The sequence below is a fragment of the Lepidochelys olivacea genome (assembly GCF_965140295.1).
Source record: "Lepidochelys olivacea isolate rLepOli2 genome assembly, chromosome: 25".
In the NCBI taxonomy this organism is placed as follows: Eukaryota; Metazoa; Chordata; order Testudines; family Cheloniidae; genus Lepidochelys; species Lepidochelys olivacea.
In genome coordinates this window covers 17384666-17403217 of record NC_140435.1, presented here as the reverse complement: position 1 = coordinate 17403217, position 18552 = coordinate 17384666, and the positions used below count along the sequence as shown (strand labels likewise).

At 53.5% G+C, this 18552-nt stretch overlaps 1 long non-coding RNA gene across 16 annotated transcripts in view; it reads right to left on the bottom strand.

Annotated features, from left to right (window-relative positions):
• Positions 1 to 18552, bottom strand: part of LOC311513134 — a 109244-nt gene that overhangs the window by 77787 nt on the left and 12905 nt on the right. For 10 of the 16 annotated variants that reach the window (XR_014709662.1, XR_014709663.1, XR_014709664.1 and 7 more), the window contains one exon: positions 13313 to 13401. The exons of 4 other annotated variants lie outside the window; for them this stretch is intronic. This is a non-coding gene — a long non-coding RNA (uncharacterized lncRNA). Of the gene's footprint in view, positions 1 to 13312; positions 13402 to 15694; positions 15736 to 15945; positions 15966 to 18552 lie in introns of those variants that run through there. 2 more of the 16 variants (XR_014709676.1, XR_014709677.1) reach the window with 2 other exon arrangements.

The window sequence follows — 18552 nt, the reverse complement described above, 5'->3', positions numbered from 1 at the left end:
ACACAAGGAGAGTCATTTCCCAGCCAGCCCGTGAGTGACTGTACAATTCTGTGGAAGGGAAACACGTGGGTCACGTTAGCCCAAGTCACCAGAGGCCAGAGGTTCAGACCTGCTCCTCCCGGCTTTCAAAAGGGCTCATGGCTCCTGTGTCATTCTTAATGGGAACTGTTGGCTGACGAGATCAGAACGGACCCTGCTGAGCCCGGCTGGAAAGTCCCTCCTAAGAGGCTGACCCAACGCCCTTGACAGGAGCTTTCCAGTCCCTTCATGGGGCACGAGATCACATTGCAAGTGACAGATTCCGGATGCTTCCTTGCCAGGGTGTGGATTTCCCCACCCAACCCCCTCTCCTTAGATACACAGTAGCAGTAAGAGTACATGCATTAATTAACTGGTTACCTTCCCTAGCCTACATCCAGTGTACAAGGCTAAGTACAAGGGCCTTGCATCCACACATCCGTGGTGCTGTGGGCTCCAGCGTCTCTTCAGGACCGTTACAGAGGCAGGTTTGGGCCTCAGAAAGGCAGCATGTATCACCATCTTTCCTCTCCCCTCCCCCTTTCCCCACCGATGGCCAATTGAAAATGCTCAACCGCTGAATATTTTAAACACATGCAGGCGAGAGGCAGCCTCTCTGCGGAGCTATTTTTAGCACTCTGGGAGGCTGGGTGCCGGCCCTGCCATGTCGCATTTACCCGCCGGGTTTCGCCATGCTCCGACTGAGCTGCCCGTCGATTCTGATCTCAGAGCTGGAGGCGAAGTCTCTGTGGCCCTGGCCTGTCTGCTGCCCTCCCTCCCCAGTCCTGCCATGCAGCCTCAGCAGCTTGGCCACGCCGCTGTGAATCCACAGCACCAAGGGCTACACTCTGCCCTGGGCAGCTCTCGTGGGCCTAAGAGGGTGTCACCCCGCGCCGAATCTGGCCCTAAACCAAAAAGGCTCCTGAATAATTATACTTTGCCTTTTGTAACCTGTCCTTTAAATAGATAGCTAATGTAACGCCAATATTTAAGAAGGACTCTAGAGGTGATCCTGGCAATTACAGACCGGTAAGTCTAGCGTCAGTACCGGGCAAATTAGTTGAAACAATAGTAAAGAATAAAATTGCCAGACACATAGAAGAACATAAATTGTTGCACAAAAGTCAACATGGTTTCTGTAAAGAGAGATCATGTCTTACTAATCGATTCGAGTTCTTTGAGGGGGGTCAACAAACATGTGGACAAGGGGGATCCAGTGGACATAGCGTACTTAGACTTCCAGAAAGCCTTTGACAAGGTCCCTCACCAAAGGCTCTTACGTAAATTAAGTTGTCTTGAAATAAGAGGGAAGATCCTTTCATGGATTGAGAACTGGTTAAAAGACAGGGAACCAAGGGTAGGAATAAATGGTAAATTTTTAGAATGGAGAGGGGTAACTAGTGGTGTTCCCCAAGGATCAGTCCTAGGACCAATCCAATTCAACTTATTCATAAATATTTTAGAGAAAGGGGTAAACAGTGAGGTGGCAAAGTTTGCAGATGATACTAAACTGCTCAAGATAGTTAAGACCAAAGCAGACTGTGAAGAACTTCAAAAAGATCTCACCAAACTAAGTGATTGGGCAACAAAATGGCAAATGAAATTTAATGTGGATAAATGTAAAGTAATGCACATTGGAAAAAATAACGCCAACTATACATACAATATGATGGGGGCTAATTTAGCTACAACTAATCAGGAAAAAGATCTTGGAGTCATCGTGGATATTTCTCTGGAGATGTCCATGCAGTGTGCAGCGGCAGTCAAAAAAGCAAATGGGATGTTAGGAATCATTAAAAAAGGGCTAGAGAATAAGACGGAGAATATCTTATTGCCCTTATATAAATCCATGGTACACCCACATCTTGAATACTGCGTACAGATGTGGTCCCCTCATTTCAAAAAAGATATACTGACATTCGAAAAGGTTCGGAGAAGGGCAGCTAAAATGATTAGGGGTTTAGAACGGGTCCCATATGAGGAGAGATTAAAGAGGCTAGGTCTTTCAGCTTGGAAAAGAGGAGACTGGGGGGGGGGATATGATAGAGGTCTATAAAATCATGAGTGGTGTGGAGAAAGTAAATAAGGAAAAGTTATTGACTTGTTCCCATAATAGAAGAACTAGGGGCCACCAAATGAAATTAATGGACAGCAGGTTTAAAACAAATAAAAGGAAGTTCTTCTTCACTCAGCGCCCAGTCAACCTGTGGAACTCCTTGCCTGAGGAGGTTGTGAAGGCTAGGACTGTAACAGGGTTTAAAAGAGAACTGGATAAATTCATGGAGGTTTAGTCCATTAATGGCTATTAGCCAGGATGGGTAAGGAATGGTGTCCCTAGCCTCTGTTTGTCAGAGGGTGGAGATGGATGGCAGGAGAGAGACCACTTGATCATTACCTGTTAGGTTCACTCCCTCTGGGGCACCTGGCATTGGCCACTGTTGGTGGGCTGGATGGACCTTTGGTCTGACCCAGTATGGCCGTTCTTATGTTCTTATGGTTAGCACCCTTTATCTCAGCATCTCGAGGCCCTTTCTCTGCATTAATGAATTAAGCCTCCCAGCTGCCCCCGCCCAGGGATTAACTCCATTTTACAGAAGGGGAAACTGAGTCACAGAGCAGCAACAGGCCTAATTTCACAGCTCTTCCTCACATAAGCAGAGTCATTGACCGTGACCCTTAGTAGCTCTCCCAAGGGTCCAGCTAGTCAGGGGCAGCAGAGCCAGGAAGGAAACCCAGAAGTCCTGGCTATCCTCTAGCCCACCGGGCCACAAGATGCTTATTTCAAGTGAAGGGAGAAGTGTCCCCCTCATGCGATAGGTGCTGTAAGAGGAGAGAGCTGTTCTCTTGCAGAAGAGTGAGAGATTCCCAGGAGCTGGGCGCCTTCCCAGTGGGGTGGGCACAGACCCGACACACACCTCGTCCCCTGAGCACCACGGAACTGCCATGTGGAATACAAGATCACCAGGCACTGGGGGCTGGCGGGGAGACTAGCCAGATCCAGGGAAGGGGGCTGGGATGCCTTTGACCTCTAGGCCATGTCTGGCCCAGGTGCAGACTAGCTGAGAATTTCTACCGTCCGACGCCTGGTTTGTGGGGCTGATCCTGGGTCCCAGCAGGCAGGGATTCACCAGGACAGCGGACACTAAACAAGGCCTCCCGCCCTTGCTGCCCGTCTCCCCACAGGGGCCTAGAAGTGAGTGGGTCAGGGAGTCTGATGGGGTCAGGGAGCCCCCAGCTGCTCTCTCCAGTGGGGGAACATATCCTGCAGTTCCCTAAGGGCATCAGACTCCAGTGATGACGACACGTGGGTCCATTTGGAGAAGGGACCTCTGGGAAGGGGAATGAATTAGGCCAGGATTTTTTAAAGCAACAAACGATGCTGGGCGTCCATCCTGAGCTGCGCCAAAGGGGACCCGGTGTTCGGACAGTGCCCCGTGCCCACCCCCTGAAAACCAGGCACCCTGAAGGCATCTTCAGTTGGGCACCCAAAAATCAATAGGCACTTGCAAAAATCTTGGCCCAGGAGCCCTCAACTCAAACTTGCCCTGAAGCGTGAGAACAACGGGGTGATCCAAGGTCTCCCCTTGGAAGTTCCTCTGGAATCCTCACCACTGAGATCCAGAATACCCCTCCCACCTCCCCTAGATTCCTCTCAGAAGACCCAACAAGCCCCCATACCCCCAAGCCCCCACAAAGATCCAGAGTGAACCCAACCCCCTCTCCCCACATCAACGGAGTTTTGCTGGGGGGTGGGGGGGACCTGGGGCTGATTTACGGCCACCAGGCAAAACATATGGCATCTTGGGCCACTCTTCGTGGTGAGTTTCTAGGCCTGATTCTGCTCTGGTTGTCCCAGCGTAAGTCAGGTACGCCTGCACTAAAGCCAATGGGGCTGCAGCAGGATCAGAAGGAGGCTCCTTGGGGTTCAACTAAACCTGAAACTCTGGAAAATTCAAGCCCCATGTGAACCAAGATGGGATGCAGCGGCTCTGTATGATCCCCACTGCCCAAGGACTCAGCCCCAGCCCCAGGGGAAACAACCAGCAGTCAGCAAAGACATACAGTCAACACGGGATCCGTCCTTCTGCCAGGAGCATCAAGAGAGCAGGTCGGCTGATTCAGAGGCAGTTTAGCCGGGGAGGCATCTGGACACCAGCCTAACACGCACCCACCAGCCCTAGGAACATGACAAAGGCCTCTTTCTATTGCTGACAGGGCCTAGTAGCCAAGCCTTGGGCCCCAGATCCTGGCAGCTCCCAATGAAAACAGACCACTTAAGGGGGTGGCAATTGGCAGAACTACTGCATCTTCCTGACGGCACAGAGAGGGGCAGAAAGAGCCTTGCTGGGTGTGCAGGGGGCTCCTTATTGAGCTGCCCATTCCCATTCACTCCCCCAAGCCTGCTCCTTAATGGCCTAGCCAGGCCTTTTGATGAGCTGCTGGCATAGTCCCTTTCCCAGCTTCCTTCCTCTCAGTGCCAGGATCCCAGCACAAAAGCCTGCAAAGCAAGGGTACAGGAAGGCCCTTTCAGTCTCTCTCCTGTTGCCAGGGGTCGGTGTGGGGTGGGAGGGCAGCAGCTGCCCCCCAACCCCCGGAGTTACTTTTACAGGATTAGTCAGAACCTGCTTTGATGGCACTCGGAGACAAACGGTGAAGATGGAGTGAAAATCACCAGCTGCTTTCAGAGAACTGGGTGGAGGTGAGAACTTCCACTCTGATTTACGGATGGGGAAACTGAGGCAGGGAGAAGGGAAGTGACATGCCCCAAGTTCACACAGTGAGGGGCTGAGAGGAGAACCTAGAAGTCCTGACAACGCAGGGTCAGTATCTGTGTAACTTCCCAAATCAACCAGAACTGAAGCTGTGGGTAAAGGCTGGAAGGAAAAGAGTAAAGAGAAGGGATGAGTCAGTCCCTTTCCTAGGACAGTGAGGGGAGGGGAGAAGAGGGTTAAAAGACCTCTTTACCATTAGGCCCCGATCCTTCAAAGACTTGGGCCGACCCCTGTGCCCAAATGGGGCCCCATTGACTTCTCAGGCAGATGAGCCACCACTGTTACCAACTCTTGTCACTATATTCTTGGGATATCTGGTGTTTTTCATAAAGCCCCAGCTCCTGGAGTCAGATGACTGCCTGAGAACCTCAGCTTTCATTTTAAAAGAAACAAAAAGGTAAGTTTCTAGCTCTCGTGGTTGCAGAGGAAAGCTGGAAATCCAGATCCCTCGAAGCCAGACTCCCAACCCAACCCCCCCCCCGCCCCCCACCAAACCAGAAGGTGAATACAAAAGCCTATGAAAATCTCTGGAAAGAGATGGCTCTTCCAGGTCTAGCTTGTTCTATCATTGTCCCAGATCAGTGCGGGCACAGAGGGCTTCACTCTCCCAGGCTGGCAACATGCCCTGTGCCAAGCTTGCAGGAAAAATGCCTCAACCCAATGCACACACAGAGTCTTACTTCCTGGGGCGAGTGGGGGAAAACCAAGTACATCAGCAGGCCGAATACCATCTCTGGAGCTGGTTCCATGGCCCATCCCTATGCTCTCCGAGTCCCTGCAGCACTGGCCTTGGGTACACCTGGGCAGACCCTGTGGACTCCAGTGGTGACAGCAAATGGGTCAGCCAGGGCGTAAGAGAGCAGAGTTTAGCTGTCCGCGTCAGGGACACTGAACTGGGGTGCCTGTAAGTAACTGCTAGAGAGAAGCTGCCCTTCAGCTGACCTGCCGTACCCCTCAACTAGCCACCCACGCACTGCTGGGGTTAGTGGAAATGTTCCCAGCAAGAGCTTTATTCCTTCGCTGCAGGGTTTCCCCCTCTGAAGCAGCTGATGCCGGTCCCTGTCAGAGACAGGGTACTGGGCTAGAGAGACCCAGTGGTCTGGTTCAACCTGACCATTCCCAGGCCCCACTCTTTACAGGTAGAAAATAAAATGGCCTGTACATTTAGCTCCTGTTATTTATGTGCAGATCCTGAGTATGTGATAGACTAAGAACCCGTGTTACAGCCCAGAGGCCTTAGTGAGGGCTGGGGGGTTGCTCTGAGGTGAGGTTTTCTGTTTGTTTGGGGGAGAGGGAAAGGAGTTGGTTGGTAAAATGAGGCAGTCTTAAATATTTTTGGCTTGTGGGAAATCTCTCTCTCTCTATCTCTCTCTCTCACCCCTTCACTAAAATAATAATAATAATAAAATTAAAAGGGGAGTGACCTCCTGAAAATTAAAACTTCACTTACTGAGACTCATGCCCAGGAATTAACCTGAATGGCTCCTTTCTCCTGCCTTCCCTTGCACACAAAGTGCTTTCCAATGGCTGATTTCCTGGAATAGATTCAGTTGCTATGATACCAAGTTTGCTTTTAACGAACCCCAGAAAATTAATGGCATTCAGCAGATAAGTCCTTAAAGTGGAACCTATTTTAAGAAATTCTTCCTGACTGGTTTACAAGGAGTCGGCAGGAAAAAGAAAGCTTCCAGAAACCAGCATACCTGGAGAGCTTTCTCGGGTCCTCCTCTCCATAATATATAATATAGATGTCACCAAGCAAATATTTCCTGCAAAGACTCCCTTTCAATCTGGGCACCCATGGCAGAGGGAGCTAGGAATCGGAAGATAAGGCATCAACCATGTTGCATTATTCCTTTGGATTATGCTGCGGCATAAATACCGCCTGACAGGTTAACATGACAATAGGAGTATTGCACAGACACTGTAAATATTTTCCACCATCATTAGCTTCCATTTCTTTCCACTGAGTTGACCCTGCCCTGCCTGGGGTGCAGGAGTGTACAGTTTAACCAGTGATGTGCAGGAAGACAACATGAAACATACGAAATGTGTCAATTTCATAGGATTGCACCCTGATAGTAGAAGGCTACAGCATGATGGGAACTAGGCAAGAACAGGGTCCTGATCTTATAGTGGCAAAAAAGCTGGGCTTCTCAAAGGGATCTACCAGGGTTAGGATCCTAAATCCCACTGGAATTAAATAGGAGTCAGACACCAAACCCTTCTGAAAATCATCTTTGAAAAAATCTCGGGCCAGACTCGCACGGGAGTCAATGAAAGCCTTGCCTCTGTCAGGGACCCCAAGGTCCAAGCCATTGAAATAAATGAATGCGGCTTCTGGGAAGGTTTCACAGCAGCCCCAGACAATAACCCAGCGCAGCAGAAGTGAAAACCACCCTCAGCAAACCATTTCCCAGAGAATGTGTGAGTGGAAATACTTGAAGTAAATGGATTCAGCCTGGCCTCCCAACAGCAAATCCAAAGGTGTATTATGTTACCTATACAAAGGCGCGGGGATGGGTTATTTTCCGAGTGTAGAACAACCCTCCCCACCCCTCTCTCCTTCGGGGTCCTCAGAGCCTTTGTCTCCTCTAATTCATCGGGCTGGCAAAGCAGAGTGGGAGGTGAAGGCCACGCGCTCCTGCCGACTCAATAGGGCACTTTTGTCTCCCGAGGATCTGTGGTTGAAAGGCCAGCTAATGACATGACTCGCCTGCCTGCCTTCCACTCAAATCTCGGCTGGACGAAGGACCTCAAGACGCAAGAGTGCGGCAGCCAGAACTTTCAACTTGGCACTGAAGAATTTCCCCCAGAATCCCACGCTCCTGTCCCCCTCCCCATGGCCCCCACCGTCAGGGAATTGGGTGCTCCATCCAACACGCACCCAGCCTCTGTCATTCTGCTCCTGCAGCGCTGGGGGGAGGGGCGGGGGGAGCTGTCGGTCTAGGGGCCACATTTCAACAACAAAACCCCCAGGATGGGGCTGGACTGGCCAGAACATCCTGCAGGGCCTTTGTAAAGGGGTCACCTGGTGGCCAGAGCCACCTGCGCCAGCAACAGTTGAAACCCCAGACTAAGGTGCACAGCCCTTAGGCAGCCCTCTGTGCTATGCTGGCCAGGATAACAGGAGTGTCTTTGGTGGCTGTTTATTAATAGACCCCACTGCTAAGTAACCAGCCCAGCAACGCTGTCAGCTGAAAACAGTCCTCGTCTGTCTGAGATCGCTCCACTGTTCCCCCCTTCCTGCCGCTCCCTTGCCACAGTTCTGCTGCAGCCTTCAAACCAAGGGGCTGTCAGATGTTTTTCTCCTTTCGTTCTCTTTGTTGGCTTAACCGTGGACATCAGTCGAAGCTGCACTTGGTATAATCTGAAACAAGCCACATGCAGGATCCTCTCTCTCTCTCTCTGGCTGGGGGCTCCTGACACCCCCAGTCCAGTGCATGGGCCAGCTTTGATGTCAGAGCCCAAACCAGTTATATTCCCAGCAGGGCAGAAGGAAGAAAACATGATATATAAATTCTACTCCTCGAGCCCACGGAAAAGCCATTTGAGATGGACACAAGGTATATGGAGAGGTGGGGAGGAGGACCCTCCTTTAGGGAGAAAGGTACATTAAAAGGGCGTGAACCTTCTTCATGGAAACCTAGCATGAGATTTACAAGGCAGAAACCCAAGTGAGGGAGGAAAGAGAGGCAAGGTTACACCAGTGCAAATCCAGAGGGTGGAGTTACCCCAGGGCTTAATTTGTAATGAAAGAGGTGCTCGGGCTCAAGTAATTTTTTTATTTTCATAACTGATGCAGCCCAGAGGTGCCAGGGCTCAGCCATGGCAAGCCCTGCTGGCGCAAATTAAGCACTGAGTTACTCTGGCATAAATGGGATGAGAATTTGGCCCTTGGTGCAAGATAAAGGGAGATTCTTATCACACCACCTTGGAAGCCAGGGTCCACATCGATGAACTGACGAGCCCGTGGCTGACGGTCTGAAAGGGGGCAGAGTCGCGGGGAGGGGACAAAGAGGAGGTCAAGACTAGAGGCCTGCTATGGGTGACGGGGCATGGCCGCAATCCCATCCCTGCTGCAGGGAGCACGCTGGTGGTGGACGTGCTGCAATCTCAAGGGGAACAGGGCGGCGGGTGACACGACCCCCTTAGGTGGCTTGGCGAGGCCAACGCTCTACACGGTGCGCAGGCCCTGGCCAGAGAGAGCTTGCACCAATACCCGTGCCGCGGGCCCCCTCCAAGCATGCTCAGAAAGAGGAAATGTCCACGCTTCACTCCCACTTCGGGGCCTCAGGCACCGGTGCACCGCGGTCCCACCATTCTCTGCCTGTGGCCAAGCCTCCTAGGGGCTGCGATACTTCGCTCTTCTTTCAGTTGCTGGGTTCAGTGTGCGGGGGCTGGGCTGGGCCAGTGGCCCATGATACTCAGGCCATGTGATCTGGTCCCTTCTGGCCTTAAACACTGTGACTTAAAGGAGCGAGTTGCTGACGTGTGAAAGAATGGCTCTCAGAACGGGGTCAGAGCCCTCCCCACCCCAGGGCACAGCCCGGCCCAGCCAGCAACAAGGCATCGTCAGGCCTGGCTCTTAATGGCAGAACCCCACTGGCAAGCTGGGGACTTATTATCTTGCCCTTGCTCAGAGGAAGGAGCTAGACGCGGACAGACTGGGATTGTAGGTTGGCCTCTTCCTACACCAGCTTCTTCCTCCCATGCTCGGTGCTAATGTACCCACCCCCAGCACCCCAAGGGGGCCTCAAACTGCCTCTCAGTGGGGAGCGGGTTACTAATCTGTTAGCCCCCAGTGGCAAAACCCCTGGCCACTTCGCTGGGGAGTGAGTTCTGGCCCTTCCTTTCCAGAACACTGACGGGGTAACAAGGCATCCAGAGGTATGTCCCCTGCCATCTCCTCAGCGGCACTCCTCACGCTGCCCTGTGATTGCTGGGGTGCTGGCTGCCAAACACTTGCCTCCCGTGGCCCCACTGAACAGACACGATTGAGACGGGACTTGCACAAACTGGGGGCTGAGCCTGCCATTCTTACGCATGGGAGGAGCACTTATTCTTGCAGATAGTCCTCTTGGCTTCAGTGGGGCCCATTGCCCAGGCAAGGCCTGGGCCCCGGGTCCCTTGATGATAGTTAGACCCACCCCCACATGGAGAAGGTTCGCAGCCAGAGATGTGGACAAGGCGAGTTCATTACTCCAGGGGGAAGGGGGGGTTAATGATGGAAATGGACAAGACCCTGTCCTTCCTCCAGTGAGAACACCGTTTTTCTCTTTACATTACATACAATCTGCAGGGCCTAGGAGACCCAGCCCTGTGGGCAGTGATACCCAAATCGTGTGATGACGTTTTTAAAACACCCCCTGCCTGGCAGCTCGCTCACCTGGGCGCTGAATATCGAGCCAACCTCTGCTGCTCCCCAGCTGGCTGCCAAGAACCAGGGCTGCTTTCTCTGGGACATGCAGGGACTTCTTCTGATACTGGCTGCCCATGGAGCTGGTCCCTGCCCATGACCGGGCCCCACCCAAGATTCGCCACCGTGCGGATCAGATGCATTGATCATCAAATTACAGATACACCGGGACAACGGTGACACTAGCAGGAAAGGTTTTAAGACAGTAGCCACCCCGTTCCCTCCTGCACCATGTCAGGACGTCAGCTTCACGCGGTACCTGCCTAACTTAATGTCCAGGACACGCAGCCCTGTACGGTCACTGCAGCTAGAGATGTAACAGCAGCTCGAGGAGTAAGGATGCCAGATCAGGCCCATGCAACATAAGGTCCCTGGAGGAGGGAACTCGCCGTCTCAAATGACCACACAGCAGGCCCCCTGCAAAGGTGCCTCTGCTCCCAAAATCTTCAGCATTACAACTGCTCTGTATGTACAGGCTCCAGCGGTATGGCTTTAAGTAGGGGGAGAGAAGAGAGGCCTAATTATAACAAAACAAGCGTGAGATAAATAGCAGGTGGGTTCTGCAGAATGGGAACAGGTTTAAAGGGGCTGGAAATTGCTTGGGGGGCATTTGATGTTTTTAAATAAATGATTTTTCCCCCTCTTACTGCTCAGGGGGAAAAAAGAGGTGCATTAAATAGGAGCACATCCCCGGCCAAAAGGCAGCATTGAACACAGACAAGGTTTCTGGATGCTGCCCATCACCACAATACTCATGAGCTGTATCCCCACTCTGACATCACATGAACATTGCTTAAGCTGCATAATTAGGCCCCAATCCTGCAACACTTTAAGCATGTGCTTAATTTTACCCCTGTAACCTGTCCAATTGGAAGTAAACAGGACAGCTCCCAAGCCTAGGCTGTGTCTGCAGGCTTCGAGGCACTACTGCAATATGAAGAATAAATCATATGTGACTGTGGGACTGGGCCTTAAAATACAAAGGGGCCAATGCTGCTGCCTTCACTCAGACAACCAGCCACTCACCCCTGCCTCCTGCAAGTGCAGACCTAAAATGTACTTGCGGATTTAACTGTATCAGCCTGCAGACTACCCAAACACACCTAGCTATTGCTTCGTCCTCCAGCATTTGCACAGACAAAACTCCGAGAAATGTCTCTGCACCAGGGACTACAGAGTCAGTCTCATTAGTAGTAATAATAACGTAATTATAATTCTCCATACAATAGGCATTGTGGTGGTGTCGCCAAGATATTCTGAAATATTAACAATAGTGAAGCAAGATAGATTGACAGAGAGACCAGAAATGACAAGAAGTGTTTAGAATGGAACGTGCTTCTCAGACTTAAGTCTAGCAATGCTACGAACAACACTGTAATATCCATATAGACACAGACAAACAATGGGACCTTCTTCTACTGAAATTGACTTCTTTTCCTCCCAAAGAGATAGATCAACCACTCCGCATGGACTTCAGGCTTTAACTCTACGTTACAATTCACTTGTTGTGCCACATTTCCTTCTACTTCACCACAAGTTTTGCTCAAGGTCCCTTTCAAGCGGGCTCTGTTATATTTATCTCTGTACGTAACACAACGACAATATTTAATTGTCAATGTGAAGATTAAAACCATTGTGGAAAAACAAGAAGTTGTTGGAGTTTGTAGTTGGCCCAGGGACCATTAGACTGGAATGGAAATAATCACCAGAAAAACAGATGTGATCCCTTGGCCTCAATAAATGATTAAAGACAAAAACCCGCTGAAATTTCAACCGAACAGACACAGCACATTTCACTTTAAATGTCTCTCCTTTTGCAAAAGATGCATGCACTCCCTTTAGAAAGCTGCCAATAATTCAGAGAGGCCAGTGGCATGTGGAAATCCACTCCCCTGTTTAAGTACAGGGAGAGCTCTCAGTTGGTAGGAAATCCTGGAGAATAGTGAATCAGTTTTTACATTCGGTTCTCTAGCTTTATGATATCACATACACTCATACAGCTAGATAACCAAAGACAAAAACCAACCCAGTCCTTTAAATATAGGCCTTGGTCATTCCATGCACACAACACATGCCACACACCTTGCTTGTATCCTGGTGCCACTTCCTGCTTCATGCACCCAGCACAGTGCGAAATAAAAACCAAATCCTTTTAGATCTACAGAGTGGGTTCCTGCCTCTCAAGATCTTTCCCATTTTATATTTTTCTTAAATAGGAAGCCTGACTGTTGTGAGAGTAGGAATCCAGGCTGATTCCATGCATCCTAATGCCTGTGTATAGTGCAACACACACACACATCCTAGTGCAACACGCAAATCCACACACCCTGGATGCAATAGTCACAGCTAACGTCACCCAAACTGTCCCTTCTCCCTAGAGATCTGCTTCCTTCTCACACCCAAATGTACCTTCCAGCCCCTCTCACTGTGCTGGGCTCTGACTCTGTAATTACTGTAAATTACTGACATGAGAAATGCTGAGTCACGAGGACTCAGATGAGGGGAAAAAATTATTCCTCTTAAAGGGACCTCCCAGGATTTTCGAGGCGCCTCTGGCTCCTCCTGCCCCGCCCCCCATCTTTGCACCTCTGTGGCTCTCTTGAAGCGATTTCTGCTCCCCTTGCCCCAGGTCGGGCCTGGTGGGGGTGGGGGAGGGGGGAGCCAGTGGAGTTTTTCAGCCAGTCCTAAAGCAGGAGTGTTCAAAAACGACCCCGCTTCTCGGTCTGCCACAAGCAGAAGGATCAGCCCAAAGCAAAGGCTGCAACCCAAGCAGCCTAACAAAAGGGCAGGCGAAAGAAACTCTCACCCACCCCTCCCTGCACAAGCTACTCCCAGGGCCCAGATTTGGGGGGATAAAATTAGCAAATAGGCAGGTCAGGGACCGATGGGGAGCGGGGGGGTCCAGAGCAGCTGTATTTGCCCTTTGTGTAGGGGAAAATGGGTTATTTGGCTTTGCACTAGGGGGTGTGAGTGTGTTTTGTGTCTCAGTCAGTGAGAAGGGAGAGAACCACACAACCGGATACAGCCCGCCTCATTCCCCGCTCAGCCCCCTCGCAGCCAAAGAACCGGAGTCCTGACACGCCGGGAAAGGAAAGAAAAGTACCTTCCACTCCCGCGGCTCCTCCGGCGGGTCAGCGGGTCTCAGCCTGCCGCCGGGAGCGGCGGGGAGCTCCCTGCTCTCCCTTCCACGCCCTGGAGAGTGGAGAAGAAGAGGGTGGGTGGGTATCTCTGGAAAAAGCTTGCTGGACTCTAGGCAAAAAGCCCCCTCCCCTAATACCCCCCCCGCCGCCGCCCACCCCTTACACACCCGCCAGTGGCTGCAGCATAACGTGGCCTCAGGCAGGCGCCTGGCACTTCTGTGATCTCCCCCTAAACTTGGTCCAAAGGCTCCGGGAAAGTGCACATGGATGGGGGGGAGGGGAGGGGAGGAGAGGGGAGGGGAGGGAGACAAGTGGTCTGAGAAAGTCTGAGGATGGGGGCGGGGGGGTATTAGAGGCGACGGCAGGGGACAAAGCCAGACTTTCTGGGCTGGGCCAACCTGCGAGGAAAGCCGGCTCTTGGAGGGGGGTGGGGGGGGCAGCCAGACAGGGCAGAGGTCAAGCACCCGGGCTCGGACCATTAGACATGCTTATTGCTACATGGCTGAGCAAGTGGAAGTCTGGAGGGTACCGGGGAGGGGCTCTGTGTGGTCTGCCGCCCGCCCCAGCCCCTCTTCCGAGCCCCCTTTCGTCTCAGACACACCAGCTCCCCCGCCGAGCCGCTGCGGGGTCAGAAAGTGCACCCAGGCGCCCCCCTCCCACCCACCCACCCTGACGGAGCATCCCGCGAGCTCTGGGAGCATCGCTCCGCACCGAACCCGGGAGAGCCCGGGCCGGAGCCTGCTCAGAGCCACCGCCCCGCGCCTGCTTGGCCGCTGTTTTAAAGATTCGAAATTGGACTTTTGTGTCAGGCCCTGGGGGGGGCACACCCCGAATCGGGGGTGAGGAGCAGAGAACAGCATTCACCCCCGGCCCCAACACCCGTTGGCTTCTCTGCCTGAGCCAGGACTGCGAGAGTTTGGGACCTACGTCGTTTATTACAACTAAACCGATTGCAACCCCAAGCTCGCTCGCTCTCTCTCTCACACACACGCGCGCCTTGGGACATGGGATCCAGTTGCAGGGTGTTTCCCTCCCCTTCTGCCTCCTTGCAAGGGGCAGTAATTGAGCTGCTCACAACAGTTGTTAGAGGAGCGGATCGGTTTATCCAGCCCCCCCGCCTGCGCGCCTTTTAACTCAGGGAAATAGTTTCCCCCCCCCGCCCCCATCTCCCTGGAAATCCTACTCCCCGCGTCGAAATGGAAAAGGTCCCATTAGCCATTGGCACAAGGTGCTGCCCCGTCTCAAAGGGCCCCTAATGGCTAAGAAATGTTGGGGGGCCAGATTCTGTTCTCTGTGCCCTTGGGGTAAGCCCGCGCACGGGGGAGTGTGAGCGGTGGGGGGCGGAGAGCAGAATTCAGCCTGCCATGGGGAAGTGTCAGACGCTGGGGGGGGGGACGGTCTGTTATGTGGTTTTATCACAAGAGATCGTTTCTCTCTTACCCTGTATGACTGCAAGACAAGACCCTTCTCTTAGGGGGAGCATCTGAATCCCCCCCCTCACCCTGAATCCCCCCCCCCTCACCCAACCAAACAGCTCAGCGATTTCTAATCCAGTCATGCTAGGAAAGCGCTTGACAATTATCAGGCCGAAAACGTGCACCCGCCTCACGTCTGGGCGTTTGCGGTCGTTACGGGTTTCTGGGAGGTTTACGCTGGTTTTGGATGCAGCTGGCCGTGAGGACAAGGGGCGAGGGAAGTTCGGGAGAGGAGGGGGAGGGGCAGGGTTTGAAGTTGCTGAAAGCTGAAGATTGTCCGTCCAGTCACCACGGGGATCAGTGTTAAGGTTGCTTCTCGGTTTGCTAAAAAAGCAAATTAGTGATGCAAACACCAGCCACCGCCAGGGGAATGTCTCAAACCCATGGCAGTGAGACCCCGGCAACAGGCCTAAATATCACACACACACACACACACACACACACACACACACACACCCCGATTCTGCGGTGGCTCTCAGGGCACGTTCTACACACACAACCGCACATGTCATACTCTCAGCCGAGCCTGCGTGTCTCTCGCACACGCACCGTTTACTAAGGCAACGACTCCTCCTAACCCGGCTGCAGGATCGAGCCCCCTTCGCTCCCACGTTGGCATAAAACGGGACAGGGTTTTTGTGGCGCTATCGCCGATGACCAAAAAAAACCCCACCCACCCCCCCAAAAAACCGAACTCGCCTTTTAAATCAAAGCTGGCCGCGGCTACGGCATTTGCTGCCCGGGATCTCGGGGAATGGACGCCCTGGTCACAGAGCCCGGCAGGGGCCCGCTCTGGTTTCTGCCCTTCTGAGGCTCTCCGGTTTCACATCCCCCCAGAGGTCTCCGCACTGTGTCCCCGGCCACACCGACCTGAACTCCGCCGCGCCTGGCGAAGGACGCCAGACCCGCTGCCTGGCAGCGAGACCGATGGCTTTAAAGGGAGGTAGATGGAAACCCTTCCACTCCTTTTTGAAACGTTAACCCCCCCCACCCCGGTAACTGGATTTCCCCCCTCCCCGGACTGCAGATCCCCGACGAACACAGATTCAAAACCAAAAATCACGTGTCCCTTGTTCTCTCTGCATCTGAAAGGGAACATTTAGAAACCAAATGCCCCAAACCCTTCCAGCAGCCTTCTTCTGCAGCGACTGCCTCCTTTCCGGTCTTTTGCTCGTTTAACCGTCTTTCCTCGGCTCTCCACTGAGCTAATTTGCATTAATCAAGAAGTTGCTTCTTCCACTGAGCCACAGGCCCCCGCTTTGGGCGGTAACGTGCTCAGCACACTTCACCTGCCGGACGCGACGCTTCGCCCTCCGCGGGGTTGACAGAAATGCCCGTTTTGTGCAGTTCCAGCCCCGCGATGTACGTTGCAAGCCCATGTGCGGCTCCTGGGGCAGAATCCGCCGGGAATTTACAGCTGCAGAAAATTGGTAGCCGGGCCCGCAGAAAGAGACACTCGCCAGCCCAGCGGATTTTCCCCTTTTCCCCTTTCGGCCTCCTTTGCGCTAAGCGCGGGGTGGGATTTCAGCGTCATTTTCTTTAAAAGTCACTTTATTCGGAAGGCGAGCGCGCGCGTGTTTTATTTATAACAAATCTTTCTAAGAGAGAGCGGTTCCAAAGCCTGTCAGGGCAGTTCCCTTTCCCCTTCCCCTTCCCCTTCCCCTTTCCCTTCCCTTCCCCTTTCCCGGACCGCGTTTGTCAGCGTTTCTGAAACCCGCAAAATGCCACTTCCATTTCCATGGCCATTTCTGCCAAAACACCAGCCCGGGTCCTCTAACTCTCGCCAGCCTTTCTTGAAAAGATTTACGGATTTGGGATTCTTTAGCAAACTGGGATTTTTTTTCCAGCGGGGGGAAGAAGAAAGACTCGATGGGGGACGGGGGGAACTTTTAGATCAAAATATATTTCCGAGCATTGGCCGATAGAGATAATGCTGTTTTTATGTGGCCACATTCTTTTCAAAGGAGGAGACAGAGAAGTGGCATTCAACGTAATAATTCCCCGGGTCACCCACGGTTATGTCCACAATGTTCTTTTCAGTTCCAGTTCCCCCTCGCTCCTACTTCTGAGAATAATCCGGTCACGATCAGAAACGCGTTTGGTGAGAGCCAGAAGGAACCGGGCCGGGTTTTTTCCCCCTGTGAAGTAGCCTGGGTGGCTTTTTTTAATTGATGTATCCGATGGGAAATTCTTCTGCAAGGGAAAAGAAAAGAAAGCTTGGGCCCGAGCTGTGATCCACCCCCGGGGGGGGTGCTGGCGTGTCGAACCCGCCCGAGAGGGGGCACGGGCTGGAAGCCCTGTAGGTCCGGGTAAAGGGGACACTGAGCAGCTGCCGCTGGGACCCAGTGTTAACCCGATTACTTGAGGGACCCCCGGACCGGTGCGGCCTGGACAGATGCCCTGGGGCAGGAGAGGCACAAACGCGGGGGGAAGGAGAGAGGAGAGTGGGCTGGTCCGGGAGGCCCAGAAGGAGCGACCCGAGGTGGGAGGCCAGGCTGCGTGGGCAGCTCGGGGACCCGGCCTGGGACAGACTCTCCTCCGTCCCGGATTTGAGTGGAGTGACTGGTGTGACGCGCACCCGGCCACGGTCTCCACCCTCTGGGAAGCGGCCCCGGAGTTTCTCCCTCCCTCGCCTGGTCCTTCCCCGCAAGGCTCCCGGTGAGAGTCAGGCAGGGCCTGTGCCGGGCCATGGCAGCACAGATCCCCCAGGCTGTGCCCCTGAGGCTAGATCCTGGGCACGGGGGTCTACGCCCCCAAAGGAGGCGCAGCTGAGCTCGGGCGCAGCCAGATCTGCTCCCTCGCCCCCGCTCTACTCCCCCGCAGGTGGAGGGGGGTTCAGAGCCAGCCCCCGCCCTCCCTTCGCTGGGACTGAAGCGCTTTTGGAGCCTGGGTTCGCAGCAGCTCCCCTGGGGCCGAGACATTCGCAGACCGAGTTATTCACCCACCACCTTCTTTCCGCCCCGGCCTCAGGAGATGAACCAGGCTCAGGGCTTCCGCCAGCAGCGAAGGGAACACAGAGGGGTTTGCAGGCGTGGGAAGGAAAATCCCCCCCCCCATTCTACCTAAAGGCGCCCTTGGGTCTCTTCAGTTTGAAAGCTGGGGTCCCCGACGCTGGCACGCACAACACAGAAACTTGGGGGGGTCGGAGGGGAGCCTGCAGCTGTCGGATTTTAATCTGCACTCCCTGAAAAGGCTCCCCTCCTGCGGTCTCCTTCCTCACTTCTTCTTGGACCTAGCGCGGCTCAGCCCTGCTTTTTAAGGAGCCCCCCGTATAAATTGGAAGGGAGGGAGACAAAACAAACCGAATGGACCACACAAACATCTCCCTCCGACACACCCTCCACATGCACCAGGACAAGAAGCGCCCGAACCCACTGGGTTGTGTTGGGTCAGCACCCACAGCAGCCAGCGCCAGCCTTAAATCTTCATCTCCACCAAAACCAACACCTGCCTCCTACCCCCCTCCCACCCGCTCCATGTCCTAGCCTCTCTGCAGAACTCAGCAAGCACCGGGCCAGAGCCCGAGCTCGGGTGGAAATGGGAGCGGAGACCAGGCAGTGACCCACTGAAGGGCCGTCAGTATCGCACAGCTCGCCGCCTCGGTGCAGAGAGCAGAGCAGAGCATCCCCGGTGCTACCCAGCCAGGACGGGGCCCTCGCTGCGCACCGACCCCGGGGATATTCCAGGGGTCTTAACGGAGCCGGGAGCTGAGCCCTGTGCAAGGAACC